We start from the raw sequence: 18,093 nt of genomic DNA, 5'->3' as shown, positions 1-18,093 counted from the left end.
AAACTCTATCTCATCTAAAGAACATACTGCATGTCTTGAAGTGTATATGATGTAGCACTAGGCAATGACAAGTCTACATCTCCTACTCTTGCAATGGAAAACATCCAACCATCAACCAAGTGCACATGACCAAATCTCTCTCTAAAGAAAGTGTTGAACCACTCACAATGTGGTATGAACTAAAAAATACAATCTCATCTAGTAGCCAATGAAAAGAAGTGCCACCTTTCAAAGACATGTAGCCAATAGGGATGCCAAAGGTAAACATGACATCACTATCACTGGTATATGAAGCCACCTCTCTAGCATGTGTCAGAATCATATCTTCATCTTACATATCGTTGCTAGTGCTTCATGCCTCAAAATCAACGAATCTTAATGTGCCTTGTGTGACCACCACAATGCTCAAAATATAAGTATCAACATGAACAAGACATTTGTCTCTCACGAGTCATGTTTGTAGACTCTTAAACATCACACATCTACAAGTATGGATGTCTAGAAACCAAAACTATGGCAAGAAACCTTTGGGCAAAATATTTTGTTGAGCAAACTCTCAAGGAAGTAAATCTCAACCATTAAAGCATCAGAGAAAAAGTTGTAGCTATATGGAAAAGGTGCCAAAATTTGAAAAAAACTAACTGTGTTTTCTTCAAAATTTAAGAAAAATCTCAAAAAATATCACCAAAATCTCATAAACAGACATTCAATGTCTCAAAAGAAAATCCACATATTATATATATAAATTGCCAAAAAATTAAGCAATTCAAGCTCACTCCTCAACAACCGACTCTATGAAATGTAACTATCAAAAATCCTTGTAAACGTGTGAATCTCCCACCTGTAAGCTAAAACTAGCTCACTCAGTATCCGCATGTGTATACATAGGAAATCTATTGCCCAAAACAATGCTAGAAATACTCTCTAAACTAGCAAAGACTATCATAATAGCTCATTTAGTTTCTAGACATGTATACATAGGGAAACAATCACAAAAAATAGTCTCTAAAGTAGCCCAACTGTCATACTACATTATAAATTGTACTAGAAAAATCATAAGCTGTGAGTAGAAAATCTCGATCGGAACATCCATTTACCTCCCAGCTATATATGTATGAAGCGCTTTTAAAACCCCTCAATCAGTCCCCAGCTTAACCACATTTTATTTTTTACTTGCAATGAGTGTATGTGTGTAACTCTAAAAGAAAAACCTGCCTTGGAGCTCAACTTCAGCACTGTAGACGCTCCACCTTGCTCGTTTCCAAATTTGAAATGCTACCTCTTTCCACATTAGCACGCTACCCTTTGAATTTTTTGTTGGATTTCCCTTTTGCTTACTTGCTTCAGCCCTACTTTAAATTCATATAGACAATCCACCAGAACTGCCTACTTGATCATTTGTAGGATTTAGTGCTACTTGTACACCAAGTGCTTATGGCTAAGATCTGTTGCTGATGCACTGACCTTGGCTGCTCCTCTTAAGCAAGGATGAGCAGACCAACATCTTTTCCTATGGCACATCTACAGCCATAAAGCTCCAAAGTTTCACACATAAGGCTCTCTTCTTTGGAACGCTCATAGGCTTTGAGCATCACTCGCGCTAGACCACAGCTTACCGGATCTGAGAACACCGGACAAGAACACCATTGTGAAAATGCTGAGCATCCACACATTGATACCAGTTGTGTGTGTGTGATGTGTGCGTGTGCAATGCAGGAAGGGAAAGAGGAGAGATCGCTTGATCTATACTCCGTTCCACAAAGTCAATCTTCCATGGCCGAGCTCTATACATTCATGCCTCCCCGGCTCCAAGGACAACGTAACAAGACCGTCGTCCTAAACACCCCAAGTATCCACACTCTGATACCAGTTGTGAGTGTGCGATGCATGTGTATAGCGTGAGGGGGGAGAGGAGAGACTCACAAGCGGAGTGGATGGAGAAACATCTCAATAGAAAGGAGTGAGAGTGCTCCATATTCCTTGTATATGTACAATGAATAAGGAGAAAGAGTAGGCAACCGGATACAATGTCTAGCACGAGGTAAGGCACATCGCCTTTACCCCAAGTATCAACTCATACTACATGCATGTTGTGCATATTTTCCTAAGGATTGTTTTTTTCTTTGGAATACTCACCGTTTAAACAAAAACAAAATTCTTAAAACCATAAGTGTCGGACTAGTGTTAAATCACTTCTATAGGCTCGATCATTCAAGATCTCAGAATAATTATTCAAATAGGTACATGCTAACATTGAAATTTCTCAAATTGACTATGAGGCACATGATACAATGGTATGTACTGGATTTATTTTTTTAAATACATGATATAATGGTGTATGATGCATTGTGTCGTTTTAAAATCAAGCTTTGAATGGGAATATATATAGGACTAGTTCTCTAAAGTTGAAGGAAGATTCAGTGGTGCCAAAAGAAAGACATGCAATCCAACAACAAAGGCACCTAGATTTTATGAAATTCCACAATTGTGCACTCATGTAGTGTAGAAACAACTTGCATGCTACTAAAACCAGCAAGTTTAGAAAGCTCAAAAATCTCAGCTTTAGTGCGCTCTCGGCCACCTTGATTGTAAGCCAACATAAGGATATCTAGGTGGTAGCCCACACGGACCCTTGCCCCAGCTCCACTAAAGTCAGTAGCAACGTATTGAATACTATCACTCTGCCACTTTTATGTGGAAGAGCCTTATAACAAGTCCTCAATAACTTAATACAATGCTCATCACCCCAATCATGCAATATCCACTACCATTGCAAAGACACACAAAAAAAAAACACACACACACAAATGAGTAAAAAAATCTATTATTTTTCAAAGGTACTAAGAGTGCAACCATTGAATAACAAAAGTTGGAGAATCTCTAGTTCCAAATTTTCTATGACAAGAATGATAGTATGATGGTGGTGGTGCTTGAAGGAGCTTTCAATAATCAACAACCAAAACAAGAAAAACATATGAATTTTTCTTAGTATGGTAACAACTTCAACGTTTTTTCAGGAGTCAATGGCATATATCTTATGAAACATTGCATGTCATAATTAACAACGTTAGGTAAGTTTCAATAGAGTCTCAATAATGGAACATTGACAACTGGAATAAAAATACATTGATCATGTGATTAGATTATAAAGGAGATTAGGTTAAATGGCCAATGGAAAATATACCTTATGAAAATTCTTTCCACATCAATTAATGTAAGGCAAGTTTAATAGGCAATCCATTTGCAACAGACCGAATGTGATAAACAACATGCAGTTTACCTTCATAAAGATAGCATCACCCTTGGGAATACCACAAACATACCTCCTTCCATGTTCTCCACATCTATGTTGCAAACAATCAAATCAATTTTCAACAATTATAATGTTGTAAAATGAAGAATGTCACAAAAGACTTAATTAGTGCATTTTTTCCACAATTTAAAAAATTACATTTCATTAAAGAAGATAAGTCTAGCATATAGAGAAACACAGCAACATACACAGGTGCTGTAGCAATCACATGCGGTTGGTCAATATTGATGCCTTTTATGTGAGGGTTCTTAGAGACAACCATGCTCAATTAAGTTCCCAATCCCTCACCTACATTGACTAGCTTGGATACATTGTCAAAGCCAGTGTAGGTGTCGAGGATAATTTTGATGAAAAACTGAGTATGGCTGGCCATGGTGGAGCTGAAAATTTTGTTGATGCGAACATCATCTTGACCATAATAAAAAGCATCTTTGCCATGCCCAAAAATCCATAATCTTGGGTTTTTGTGAATAATGGTGTTGTCTAAAATGATGCACCCATGATGCTCATGAACCAAGACAAAGTTTTCATGGAGACTTGGCATTACCTGGACGAAGCCATCCTCAATGGAATCAAGCCTAGTTTCACCAGGGCTTGTGAAAAAGATATAGTTGTGAATACAACTCCAACTTCAGTGGAGCTCCTTTTAGCACTAAGAGTGTCTATATGAGTACAGTCTAGGGGTAAGACTCAACTCGGGACTACTCAATAACTTATTAAAGGTTGATCATTAATTCTTGGAACCTTCACACTTGCACTTTCAAGAAAAGAAGTCCAAAAATTTGTCAAGGGGTAGTGGAAAATTTCAACTTCAAAAGTAATCTAATGCCAAGGGAAAACCCAATGGGAGTCACGGACATAGACCAAGGACCAGCCGCTAGTTAAGTAGTTTCCCTACAAAAGTCTAACCAAGGGGTTAGACAATAGTGATTTTCAGCAAGGGGTTTGGATTGCAAAGGCAACACCCAAGGTTACATGGGCAATTTTACATGCATTTCACCAATTTTCAGTTAGTGTTCCTAATCCTTTTGGAGGCGGTAAATTTGGGCAGGTGCCTTTCACTATGGATAAGTGAACACTAGGTTCAACCTCCAGGCATGCATGCGATTTTTTTTTGTTTCTATGTTTTGGTTTCCTTCTCCAAGTACCATGTATAAACTTCTATGTTTTCATCCATTTTTGCTCTTCAGCGAGATGACAAGGTCATGTAAGAGCCAAGAAATTTGGGTTGTAGTGTCCAAAATAAGTTTCTGTATTACGCAGCTAGAGACCCACTTGTAGGGTTTCATTTGGCACATGTTGTCACATGGGATACAACATGGTCTAGAAACTCAAGGAGTTTGATTTAGCCAGTGTGGAGTAGGAATAATGAGGGTCCCTCTCACTCACATCGTAGAGTGTTTGTAGTTACCTTCACACCCAATTACATCTCATACTTGAAGGATGTTCTTTTTTCAAACATCCTTTACCTGAAGCATTTTCCATATGTGGAGAATATGAGTCTCCGGGAACAACACTGGCGTTGCTACTTGAGTTATGTGTTGCGAACGATGTCCCTAGGTGCTGGTCAAATCGGTTTTCTAGACCATTTTCAGCATGTTGTATAAGGAACAATTTGAGTGGCCAAAAATTGTACGTCGGATACTAAGAATGACTTGTTAAGGTACAGGTGCTGCTAAAAAACATTAACGGATGGTTGTTTATGCATTTAGCAAGGCTATGAATTTTTAATGAAATGGTTTCATTTTTTGTATCTAGAAGGGATTAATATTCCACCTTCTATTATGGTTCCAACATTTCAACAAGGCTTGCAAATGAATGGAGTAGAAAGTATTTAGTTTCTTTTTAGAACTATTTACACTTCTCTTTAATGGGTACTAGGATCATCACATTTGCCATAAGTATTGGCGAGTATGATCATGGATACGCAGGTTCCGATTTGTTTTTGCTAAATGCATACACTAGGTGTTGTGGGCCCTAGTGTTTAGCAACGTCAGATTTGGAGCGGCATTCATAATCATTACCGTAGTTGCTTATGAAGAATTTTGCACTCTATGTGCAGTATCTCTCTGAGATTCCTTTTGGATCTACCAATCATCAAGAGAGGTCATGGCTTGATTTGGATGCTTGTGGATCTTTCAAGTTAACCAAGATGGTTATTCATAACATTGTTGATTTCTCATCAGTGTTGTAAAAACGGTGGTCCCTACTTACCAGTCATTTTGGAAGACTGTTTGTAAACCTTGGGAAAACACACCTCAATACTGTCAATATCCAAGGGGATAGGTAGGTTTGGCAAATTATCACAAAGTGTAATCTTGTGCTAAAGGATATGCGAAGTGCATACGTTAGCACCAAGCAATCCAATTAGTAAGCATTTCTTGCCTTAGTTGGAGCTTCATATATAATTCACGTTCTCAACTTTGAACACTAGTTATGATGGGATTTTTTACTGATACGAGAAGATAACAAGTCAAGGACTTAAACTTGGTTGATGAGTTATGTCAGCAAGTTATTTTCATGGAAAGTAAAAAGAGGTACTCTTTCGGGTAGATCTTAGTTGTAATAACTTGTTTATCATACTCAAGTGAGTCTAAATGGAGTCTACATGTTATGTTGTATATGAGTTTGTAACACAAGATGGTTGAAAATGGACAACAATGTTGAGAATTGAGATGTTACCCTTGGTTCCATTGAACCTCCTACTAAACCGTGTTCCAGTCAAGCAAACAATTGGATCCATGATGGATTCTATTGTGGAAAAAATTAGTCTATCACCACTCTTGTTTTTGAGGACAAAAATTAGTCGTGTGAAGGGCTGTACCAGGCAGGCCAAGGTACGGGACGAACATGCAGTCAAAGGGGTATCTATGATTAGAAGGCCAAGGGCCTATATAGAGCATGGATGGGTGGAGGTTAGCATGTTCTAGTCCCCTTTGGTTTTCACTAACAAATATAAATACATATGTGATAATGATATTTGGACACTCATCCATATCTCAATCCCAAACAAGATTTGGACAACTATCTGTATTTCAAGCCCAAGCTTCACTAACAACCTTTCTCATAGCATTGGTGCAACCAGATGCCAAATTCTACTTTTTTTTATTTGAAATATGGTTATGTACCTAATGGTTGATTGTTTAATTATTAAGTCTTATCTTAAGTTAAAAATCTTTGGTCGCTCTTATTGGCATATTAGCATCCCTAACAAATACAAAGCCCTATGAGAATAGTTGTGGAAAATTGTCCAAATCTCAAGCTCAAAGAAGATCCATGCTTGAATATGATATATGGACAATTTTTAAAATCTCATAGACTTGTCACTCATTGATTCAACAATCTTAATATATCTAGTAGATACAAAGACTTATGGCGGGATGATATATGGACAACAATCTAGATCTCAACCCAAACTAGATTTCTACCACCATCCAAAGCTTAAACCCAAGCACCTAACTCATGGGTTTGGTGCAACTAAATACCAAATTATCCCTCTTTTATTTTTACTTATGGGTATTGTACCAAATATGATCAATTGTCCATTTCTCAAATCTTAACTCAAATACAATACCCTTGATCAATGCTCTTGACATATAAATATCCATAACAAACACACAAACCTGATTTGAGAAATTCTCCAAATCTCAAACTCAAAGAGAATCCATGTTTTAAAATGAGATTTGAACGGTTGTCTAGATCCAATAGATTTGTCACTCTTAAATTTAGAACATTTAACATGGATAACATCCTAATTTATTAGCTCATTGGTTTTCAATTAGAACTAAATACCCACCTATTGTTGTCCCTCTTCTAGTCTTTGTGAGATTTGGACAATTGTCTAAACATCATGACCTTGTTGCTATACAAGAAAATGCATTCATGCACATAGAGTTGACATGGTGTGTTGAAAGATAATTTCCCAACTGTCATTTCCTCTCTCTTAGCCCTTATAAGATTTGGACAACTGTTCAAAACTCAAGAACACTGATTGGAGAATAAAAGTTGCTCACTCTCAATTTTTTCATGTGTATTTCTTTTACCTAATTATTCATCACACTAAATCAAAATCTATGGATCAAAAGTTTATTGGCCATTCTTGATTTTCTTTTGTGGATGCTAGTGCCATACTGACTTAAGAAGATCAGAATCCATTCACAAAAGTAAATTGTGAATACAAAAGAAAGTAGTAATTCTAATGTGAGTTGAAACATGACTCTGTAATTCCCACTGGTGCACATGCATCTTGAGTTTACAAGATCTCTTGAGAGTTAATTTTCCATCTTTCCTTGGCTCTCCCCTTGTCTTTATGAGATTTGTTTGACCATTCAACATTCATGAACACAAACAGAACAATGGAAATTACGTGTGGTCAGCTTTCATGTGTATTTCTTTCATCTGATTGTTAAATGCTAGCAGCTCTTCTCATAGAGAAATTGGAAAGAACTATTTATTTAATATAGAGGACACCTTCCATGCCCAAAAGCAGTATGAGCAAGCCATCATTTGAGCTAAATGAAGAAAAAATAGAAATTCTAAGGAAAGTCCCATCAACTCTTAATTAAAGGACCCTACTATGATATAATATACTACACATTTGGGATACAAAGGTCGAAAACCACTTGCACTTCAAAATAATATTGCAAAGTAGGTGTTATATTATATCATAGTTCAAATTCTATCTATCATTTTCTACCTTGTACGCAATGTTTATTGTTCTCAATTAGACAAGAATCTATTTGCAGAGTCATATTTGTGTAGTAATATAACAAGAGTCGAAGTTGTACATGGGAACACTTAAGTGATTTTTGTGGCGGTGCCATGAAGTAGCAAGTTGCATTGCTAAATGACTTTTCTCTTTTTACCTTGTTTCTTTTGCATCTAGGTGTTTACAAATCACATCTATGAAATATAAGAATGATATCTTCTTTAGCTGTTGGGATTGTAATATGCATAAAATTATTCATTCATTACCCCAAGGTGTACACACATGGTGAATAAACTTGGAAGATCCCCTTTTTCAATTTGTATGTTGCCATCACAACAATTATGTTTTCACAATAGTCTCCTCTTTAGCTATTGAGATTGTAATACACATAAAAATTATTCATTCATTGCCTTGTGATGCACATAGAGAATAAAAACAGAACGGTTATGTTTTCATAGTAATCTCCTCTTTAGCTGTTGGGATTGTAATACACATATAAACTATCCATTCCTTGCCTCATGGTGTACACACATGCACAATAAACATCAAATACCTTTTCTCAACTTGGAAAGATCATAGCATTTTTTTTTATGAAACTCACATTAATAGTGCTATCGATAACTACAAATGATTTGTACGTGGGTGTCATGAAGGTTATGTTTCATTGTTCAATCTCTTTATGCTTTTTCCCTTATTTGGTTTGTATCTCAATGTTTATTAACACCATCATTCAAATATGAGAAGAATGTCCTCTTTAGGTTTTGTGAGTCTAATGCTATTTAGTGCTTGTGTCCGAGCATAAACACATCTTGGTTTGTATCTTGATGTTTATGAACACCATCATTCAAATATGAGAATAATGTCCTCTTAAGCTTTTGTGACTATAATGCCATTTAGTGCTTGCCTCCAAGCATAAACACATCTTGGGGGTATACCTCTAAAAAAGTAATTCAATTAATTCAATTAAATTTTTAAAAATATATTTTTATTTGGACATTGAGAAAAAACATTACTTCATTTTCTTAAGAAAATGAAGCTATTTTATTACCCACACTACCATGTAAGTAAAGGGTTTTTTCTAATATCCTCTGAATGTATGTGATATAGATGATCTCATATAAGTGAGCCCCTAGAACATACACAGAGAATAGACATAGAAAACCTTTTTCTCAAGTTGAAAAATTCATTTGACTTCGATTGTGAAAATCAAATGTATAGTTTCATCGGTGGGGATACTTCAAGTGATTTGTATGTTGGCAGCATAAGGGATATATTTTTGTGGTTCAATGTATTTTCCTTGATGCTTTGTTTGATTTACATCTCGTTGTTTATCAACACCATCAATCAGGTATGGACATCATGTCCTTTTTGGATATTGGGATCACAATGGGAATAATAGGCTATTCAATCATTGTCTCAGAGTAGACCCTTAACATTGAAGACAGTTTTCTCAATGTGCAAAAATCATAGAACTTGTTGTTATGAAACTCACAGTTTCGAAAGTGGGAATTGGGATTTTCCATTTCATCTAATATGGTGCTATATTGTATAATCATGTAGAATCAATATATTGAAAAGATGCAATCAATCATCATTAGGAAAAATGTAGACTCTCAAAGGGGCCCTATAAGGACTTTGACTTTCTCTATCTTGTCCAGAATTTGGGTGAACCATAAATGTTTTTACAAATGCAATCAAAACTTGTCGGACCTTTTGGAAATTTAGAATGTACTCATTGAGATCTATCCATTGATATATAGCATGACATCAGATTCTTTATATTCTATAAGGTTCCATGTTTTGATGTGATAACTCCGTCTTATAGATGGAATCTCTCCCCACATTTCAGCTTCAGTAGGAGGCCATAACGTCTAAGAACCTCTTAGAAAGGGAGGCCAAAACTTCTACGAACCTAATTTCTAAGATCTTTCCAATGATATATTGATTGATAGGGTTTTGACAAAACGTTTATGTACTTTATTGGGTTGCCCACTTTGGACAAGGGTTGCCAGGCAAAGTCAAACCTTATTATAGGGACCCTTTGAGAGTCCAAATTTTTCCTAATGTTGTGAATGCATTCATTTGGGTTTCATGGAAAATCATGTACGTGAAACTGTGTTGTATGCAAATCAAGTGGGGTTGAGGACAACTATCAAGCCCAAGGGAATTCCTTGTCTCGATTTACACAATTGTGGAAAAGTTGTGTATGTGCAAGGCGGACTCTCCTTTTCAATAGTACAATTGTCGCATAGGTGCCTGCAAAAAGTGTGGAGTTAAAAAGCTTGAGTTTTTCCCACATGAAGTGATGGATACAACAAAGACAATTCTTGCTCAAATTTTTTAAAACACTCAGGTGCAAAACAGGGAGGGTGAGCATAAGCAATTAAAAAAACTGTCGCTTAAGCAACTGTCAATCAATGATTAAAGTGTGTACAAAGACCTTTATCAAGCACAATTTTGCATACAGATGGCAGGTGGATCAGTACAAGAAATGTTTAAAGACCTTTTCTGCAGATACAATTGTCTCAATAGTAGATTTTCCTAAGAATTATTCATTCAAGGATCCAAACAAGATATAGTCTATGCATTGGCATACTGATGAATGCACCATCTTGGTTCACATCACTTATAGGCACATCTCTAAAGACAATAGCATACTCAAGGAGATGGCTTGCTACATTTTGGATGATAAGCAACACGATAGTTTGTTTGTCCAACACTAATTTCTACTTCATAATCAATGGCTAAAGAGTCAAGGTTTAAAATTTAAGAGGCACTATGTTTGGTCTAATGGTGCAGCTTCACAATTCAAGGCAACATGGCCTTTCTATTTTGTTGGGCGATATTACCAACTAACAAAGGTGGAAATGACATGATACTTCTTTGGCTCTGGTCATGGCAAGGATGAACATTATGGCACTAGAGGAAATCTAATGAGTGCATTGGCACATCAATAGCTCAAGCCTAATGGTGCTACTTTGAGGTGTGCTTCAGCTGTAACCAAATTTTTGGCTAAAATAATGTCTTATCATCCTCCTAGTGCTTTAGGACATGTTGATAAGAGAATCCAAGAGGCAAACAAAAAGTTTTGGTTGGTCAAGCTAGGTGATGTGGACAGGTCAAATGCATGGGCTTGTGAGACACTACAAGACCCTGATCAAATCATAACATTTGTGGATATTGTAGACATGACCCAACCGGGGTGAAGAGCGGATCTTTATTGTGCTTTTGCAATGCTTGTGTCGCCGATCATTGGAGGTCATCTGCAGAAGTGGTCACAGATAAATCTGAAACCTAATCCTTTGTCAGAAGAAGAGTAGGTAAATGATGTGGATGAAGAGTCCCATGACATTTCAATGTTTGATGGATCCTTGTGTATGCTAGTGACCTACTTAATGTGGGAGACAATTACATTGTAAATGTTGAAGCTGGAAACACAAAAGGTGTAGAGGTTTATGTACCAAATTTTGTAAAGCAAAAGTGGAAGAAAAATAAAGTGCTAAGGGATGCTTGGAAAAGTAATTGTGCAAGATGCACATATGTACCTATAGGTTATTCAATATGGGTGTTTGCCAGATGTACTATCATCTTGTCAGGGAAGTCAAATTTTAGATGTCCCTTGTTATGAAATTGATATTTTACTATTTTTCCAGCTGCCAGGTCAAAAAGGCTGGACCGAGCTAGGTCTATGCGAATGAAAATATATATATTGTACATTTTATTATTCAAGTGCTCTTTTATGACTGGCCATTTATGACTGGCCGGCCAGTTTGTACTCAATTTGACCATTCAGAAATATATAAATAAAATACGTGCAAGAGGGAAGTGATCACTCTTGTAGGGGGGGAGATTGCACCTAGTGCTCGTGTCTTCTGCTTTCCTCTACTCTCTTCTCTCTCGTCGTGATGGCATAGTACTCCGCTCTAGGAGGTGCACTTGCACGTTCTCGCTTACTCTGTCTCGCTCTCTGCCTCTCTCATGTCAGACTTTCTATAGCATTTACGTGTACATGATTGTGAAAGTATGGAGATATATTGATTTATTGTCTGTAGAATGTTATTTTATGTATTTTGCAGGGACGCCACGACTTCTGTATGTAGCAGTGGTATTAGAGCTAAGGATACATTCTTGGATTTTTCATAATCATGAATATGGATATTGTCATGACCAAAGATAAGTCATGCATACCTGCCACTTAATTCTTCTTGTTTAAAAATTACATGTATGTGATTAATTATTATTAATCTTCCAAGTTCGCATGTGTGTTTGGATTATTTAGGAATCATAGTACTTTCATGGTGCTGTGAATGGGAGTGTAATGATCTATTATAATAACAATTTACTTAGAGAGAAAAAGTTAGGCTATTGTATTGCCTGCAATCGTTAGATCTAGGACACTAGAAATAATAAGAATAACAAGCCCAAAATAATCTTAGGAAGTGACCCCAACAGTTAAAGAAGAAGAGTCATAGGAAAAATTTTGAGCTACTATATATGTATATATATATATGTATGTATGTATATGTATATATATGCATGTATATACATGTACACTGTTAAAAATAATTATTAAAAAAATCCTTTGCTAATATCTCCAGGAAGCGATGCGCAAAATGGCAGTTGAGCAGGAATGAACGAATAGTAGTGTTGGTTAGAGCTTGCCAACTGCAATCTTTTGCTTCAAAAACTCTAGTGAGGAAGTCATGGCCTCACACCAACAACCTCAAAACGATGACCCTCAAAAATGCGGCCACCAACCATCTCACTCTCATCCACCACTCTTCGACGAGTTCACTAGGGTCTGCAATGTGCATGCTCTCACAGCTCTTAAGAAGTCGAGTGTGCAATGCTCGCTATTCATCTTGGCATGCAGAGGGCGGCTCTGACTGATAACAAAGGACTGCACATCATTGATCTCATAATGGCGCCTCCATGCAATAACTTGGCCGCCAACCAACTTTTTATCTCTCCCTCTCTCTCACTTTCTTGGATAGGCCAACCCACACACCCACACAAGTGGCTGTCGATTTTTTCCCCCAGCAGTCCACCTAAATCTCTCTCACTTTCTCTCTCTCAGCATTTTAGTGCTGCTTTTTACCATCCACGCCATCTACCAGTGGCTTCATAAATGCAACGGCCGCAATCCTCGACCAGCCCCCTTACCTTTTTGGGGGGTGGAGTACCACTGCAGTGGGGGTGTGTTCAGTGCATACGGTGGGCCTCACTATTTAATGTGCACACAACCTCCCAAGATTGCCTATGCAGCCTGGTAGCGATAATGTGGCCGCCAACCAACTTTTTATCTCTCCCTCTCTCTCACTTTTGCGGCTACGCCAACCCACACACGCACACAAGCGGCTATTGATTTTTTCCCTGAGCAGTCCACCTAAATCGCTCACTCTCTCTCTCTCAGTCTTTCAGTGCCGCTTTCTACCATCCACGGCCTCTACCAGTGGCTGCATACATGCAGCAGCCGCAATCCTCGACCAGTGTCCTTACCTTTTTTGGGGGTGGAGTACAACTGTAGTGGGGGTGTGTTCAGTGCATGCACCAGCCCTCACTATTTAATGTGCACACAACCCCCAAGATTGCCTATACACCTAGTAGCAATAATGTGGCCGCCAACCAACTTTTTATCTCTCACTTTTGTAGCCAGGCCAACCCACACACCCACAAAAGTGGCTGTTGATTTTTTCCCTCAACAGTCCACCTAAATATCTCTCACTTTCTCTCTCTCAGCCTTTCAGTGCCGCTTTCTACCATCCATGCCCTCTACGAGTGTGGCTGCGTACATGCAGCAGCCACAATCCTCGACCAACACCCTTACCTTTTTGGGGGGTGGAGTACAACTGCAGTGGGGGTGTGTTCAGTGCATGCGCCAGCCCTCACTAATTAATGTGCACACAACCCCCCAAGATTGCCCATGCAACCTAGTAGCAATACGAGGTTCGCCCTCAGAGCAGATTGATTTCATCACAGCTGAGTTGCTTTTGTGTAGGAAAGGGTGTTTTTGAAGGTTCTTCTTTTGCGTAGAGGAGGGGTTGCTCAGTTTTGGAGCAGCACATACCACATTGAAAGAAGGGAGATGATAGCGGGTTAGCACATATGCAAAGCATGGAAAAATAATTACCTCTGCTATGCTCTGCAAGTGCTCAAGTGGTGCGTCAGTTGCCTGTGCTCTACAAGTGCTGCGTCAATTGCTCTCTCTCTCTCTCTCTCTCTCTCTCTCTCTCTCTCTCTCTCTCTCTCTCTCTCTCTCTCTCTCTCTCTCTCTCTCTCTCTCTCTCTCTCTCTCTCTCTCTCTCTCTCTCTCTCTCTCTCTCTCTCTCTCTCTCTCTCCCCCTCCGCTAGGCGAGGAGTATAATAGCGCTGCTATAAGTGCCCTTTTTGAGATGTACTATAGAGTAGTATATCATCTAAAAAAACTACTACAAATTTTTCTAAGTATGGATGTAAAATGTTATCCATCAGCGTCATAAATGTCGTCAGTTAGCCCAAATGACATAACAAAGAACTCAAAATGCTAAAATATGGGTCATGAATGTTGTCTTCGCAACATCTTCTAGTCTATATCTGACCTGATGATAGTCATATCTCACGTCAATTTTGGAAAAATACTTTGATCCAAAGAGTTGATCGAACAGCTCATCCATATGCGGCATTGGGAATTTTTTTTTAATTGTTATTTGATTAAGAGCTTTGTAATCTACGTACATCCAAATGATCCTTCTTTCTTCTTCACCACAAGAATAGGTGATGCTAGGCCTAATAGAGCCTTTGTTCAAATATTCTATCAACTATTTTTTCATCTCCTGTTCTTTGGAGTGGCTAAGTCTATAAGAAGGTGTGCTAATAGGTTTTTACCTTGTCATAACATCGATGCCATGGTCTACCTCTTGAGATGGTGGCAAGGCATATGGTAAATCAGTAAGAAATACATCTTGAAACTCCTCTAATAAATTCATTAAAGCATCTGCATACTTTTTCTTAAGGGTCTCTTTTTCCTTAGATTTTTTTGTTTTAGAATTGCATGTATGCCAAAAAGGTTCTCAATAAGTTGGTTTTGTCCAATGCCATCTTTTTTACTGTACTTTTCTATGCAAACCTTATTTACATTTTCAATTATGTAAACAATTTTATTTTTTTCACTTAAAGCAATAGAATTTAAACGAAGGTAATAAGCATATACCTCTGCTATTTGGCCTCTGTGGGCTTCTCTGTGAAGCTCCATGGAAGATATGAGGGGTAGATGCGACACTACGGTCACCCTATAGGGTGATGAATCTACCACCATGCTCAAATTATAGCGTGTTGTGCAAATAGCTCCTCATTAGACTAGGGCACAGTCTATACAACCACTCCTTGCCTATGTACACACCTGCCCTAGCCAAATGCATAGCCAAAAAGTCAAGGATGGCCTCATAGTCCTGCATGGCTAATGGAACCCCCAAGAGTACGTTATTACATACAGTCTTATCCCATTGGCCAAGCCAACTGTGTACTCATAATCGTTTGTTGTCTTTAAAAAATTTGACTTCTTAACTAACGAATAGTTTAAGAATTTATGGCTAGCTCTACCATCTATAAAAAAAGTGACTCTACGGCTACTTATGGTGCCATATATGTGAACCATGTCATACATACCTATGCTAGGCTACCACATAGCTGGTATCATTAAACAAGCATGGCACTCGTCATAGTGGAACACTATCACCTGCATGAACTCTTTGGAATTAAGAGGAAGCATCTGCACCATGTGCAACTTCCTAGAGGTTTTACCATCTCTCTTAGGCTCAATGCCACTTGTGCTAGCTTTGAGCTTTGGGGCATTGGACTTTGGTGTACCCTAGTTCATTGCAATTAAAGCAACAATTTTTGTTTTGCACTTTAACATAGCTCTTTTTTTTTTTGCAGATTGGACTCTTGCTTCTTTTAAATATCCATGGTTTTTTAGTCCAATGGCAACCTTGAACACCTTGGTTAGTTCTCTCCCACTAAATCTCACTGTAAAACCCCTTTCTTTAAGACCGTGGCCCCTTTTTCTCTTTTTTCCCAGCCCTACCTATCGCATCTTGTGCACTATAGTGCTTTATGTCACCGTATATCTATGCATATTCTTTTGGTTGCAGAGGCTCAACGTACTCAAGGTAATCATTTATGAGGCCCCTCTTGAAGCCCCGTAAAGTTTGAAATGCATTAATTCCCTTTAGCTTGAGCATTGTCTCTTTGTAGTCCAAAATATATTGAGTTAGGGACTTGTACTACATCCAACACGTATCCAATAACTCCTAGTTTTCCTCTTCCTCATTTCCTGGCAAGAACTCTTTTTGAAACATCATTTCAAACTTTGCCCAAGTGGTAGGAGGAGTGGTCAAACTCATCCATCATTTGTATGCCTTGCCAGTCAATAGGAAACTAGCTTCCACGGGCTGCACATGGCTAGGATGCTTCCATAATGCATGATTATCATACCACTTAGCTAGGAACATGTTCATAGAATCTTTGTGTCTCTTCCTTTCCTCGCCCCCAAGGCTTGGAAATTTGAATTCCTTGAGCAGAGCCAAAGCGATCTTGGACCCCTGTGGATCATCTTGGACCCCTGTAGTAACCACAGATGAGGCTACGCTCATTCCTGTTATGGGTTCCCTCTTGCTTTGAGGAAAAGGAGATGCCAATGAAGCGGGGGTAAGTGCGTTTATGCGTGTGGAGATTCTTTGCAACATTGTGACCACATTAGCGGGTACTTTTTCTAAGGTGGTCAACTTGGCATTAAAATACTTGACTATCCTGCTATAAGGATATCAACAGGGTTGGCCACATCATACTCATCATCATCATCCTCTAAGGGCTACTTGTCAACCCCCTGGACGATGTCGATCTCTATGAACTCTGGCTCATCGTCCATAAGTGGGTCAACAAGTTTGACAGCCTCTATGGGTGCACTGAGTTGAAAGGCATGGTCTAGGGTGGTGGAGGGAATTAGTGGATCAGACGAAGTGATTGATGAATGCTCTCCAAAGAGGGAGAGAATCTGGCATCTACAGCCACATAGTTTGATTGGGGCTAAGCCTGAAACCGTTGACAACAAGCAAGAAAAGCTTAGAGAGATAGAAGGTGGTGGGGACACACTAAGCCTAGCAGACATTTGTTTTGGTTTAGAAATTAAATGCGCTTAAGTCAAAAAACAATCGAGGATTTTCACACAAATGCTAAAAGAATGAGCAATGATGAAATAGAGTACTCACCCCACTCATCAAAACCGGTGTAGAAAATTGATGGTGTAGAAATTAATGGAGCACAAAAGTGAAATTTGATGTAGAGAAAATCACTCCCGGTAGCTCATAGTCAAATCTTTGTAGTCGAATTCATGATTGAATTTGATGTGTCCTACTTAGTTCGAATGCCCCCCTTTGATTCCAATGTGTGTTTTAGAACGCCATTTAAATGTTTTCAAGTACTACAAAGAAAACAAAACCTTTCGGCACATGAAATTTTCTCTTCGCTTTTTCCTTGTTGCTCTTCTCTAGGAACTACCCCAAAAATTAGTTGACTTTGAGGGGTTTGGGAACGGGTCCCCTTCTACTTGGTCACTTACTAGCTTTGTAAGTCGATAATCGACTTTTTTCCCCCAATCCTTTGTTTTATGTGAATGGCTATGGTGGATCGAGCTGAAGCATGTGACTTTGGGGTAAGATATTGCTATACTGCAATAAATAACCTCTACCAAATTTGTTGTTCCCCTAGAAAGACATTAAAAAAAGAATTTTCTCAAAGTATACTTGTATAAATGCCTCACTAGTTAACTCTGTTATGCATTCGACAAACCCTAGCTTTTTTAAAGAAACTTGTACCTTGTTTGCAATGCTAGAAACTTGTAATTCTCTTGCAAATATACTTACATTTGGCAATGTTATACTGCAAATTCCAAAAGACTACATATATGTCACTGGAGATTGTCTATTCCACACATTTAGCTATTTGTTAAAATAGTCTTTATCGTCAACTGCTTTGAGGCATACTATTGTTTAAGACTTCATTCTTGCTATGAATAAAAAAGACCACAATGGACTTT

At 38.2% G+C, this 18,093-nt stretch overlaps 1 pseudogene; it reads right to left on the bottom strand.

The window, feature by feature from the left end:
* Positions 1 to 2,462: 2,462 nt before the first annotated feature.
* LOC147447182 (O-methyltransferase 13 pseudogene) lies at positions 2,463 to 3,857 on the bottom strand (annotated as a pseudogene).
* Between the last annotated feature and the right edge of the window lie 14,236 nt (positions 3,858 to 18,093).

Source organism: Adiantum capillus-veneris, chromosome 11 (genome assembly GCF_014529385.1).
Source record: "Adiantum capillus-veneris isolate H3 chromosome 11, ASM1452938v2, whole genome shotgun sequence".
NCBI classification, from domain to species: domain Eukaryota; kingdom Viridiplantae; phylum Streptophyta; class Polypodiopsida; order Polypodiales; family Pteridaceae; genus Adiantum; species Adiantum capillus-veneris.
This window is presented reverse-complemented; position numbering and strand designations above follow the sequence as displayed.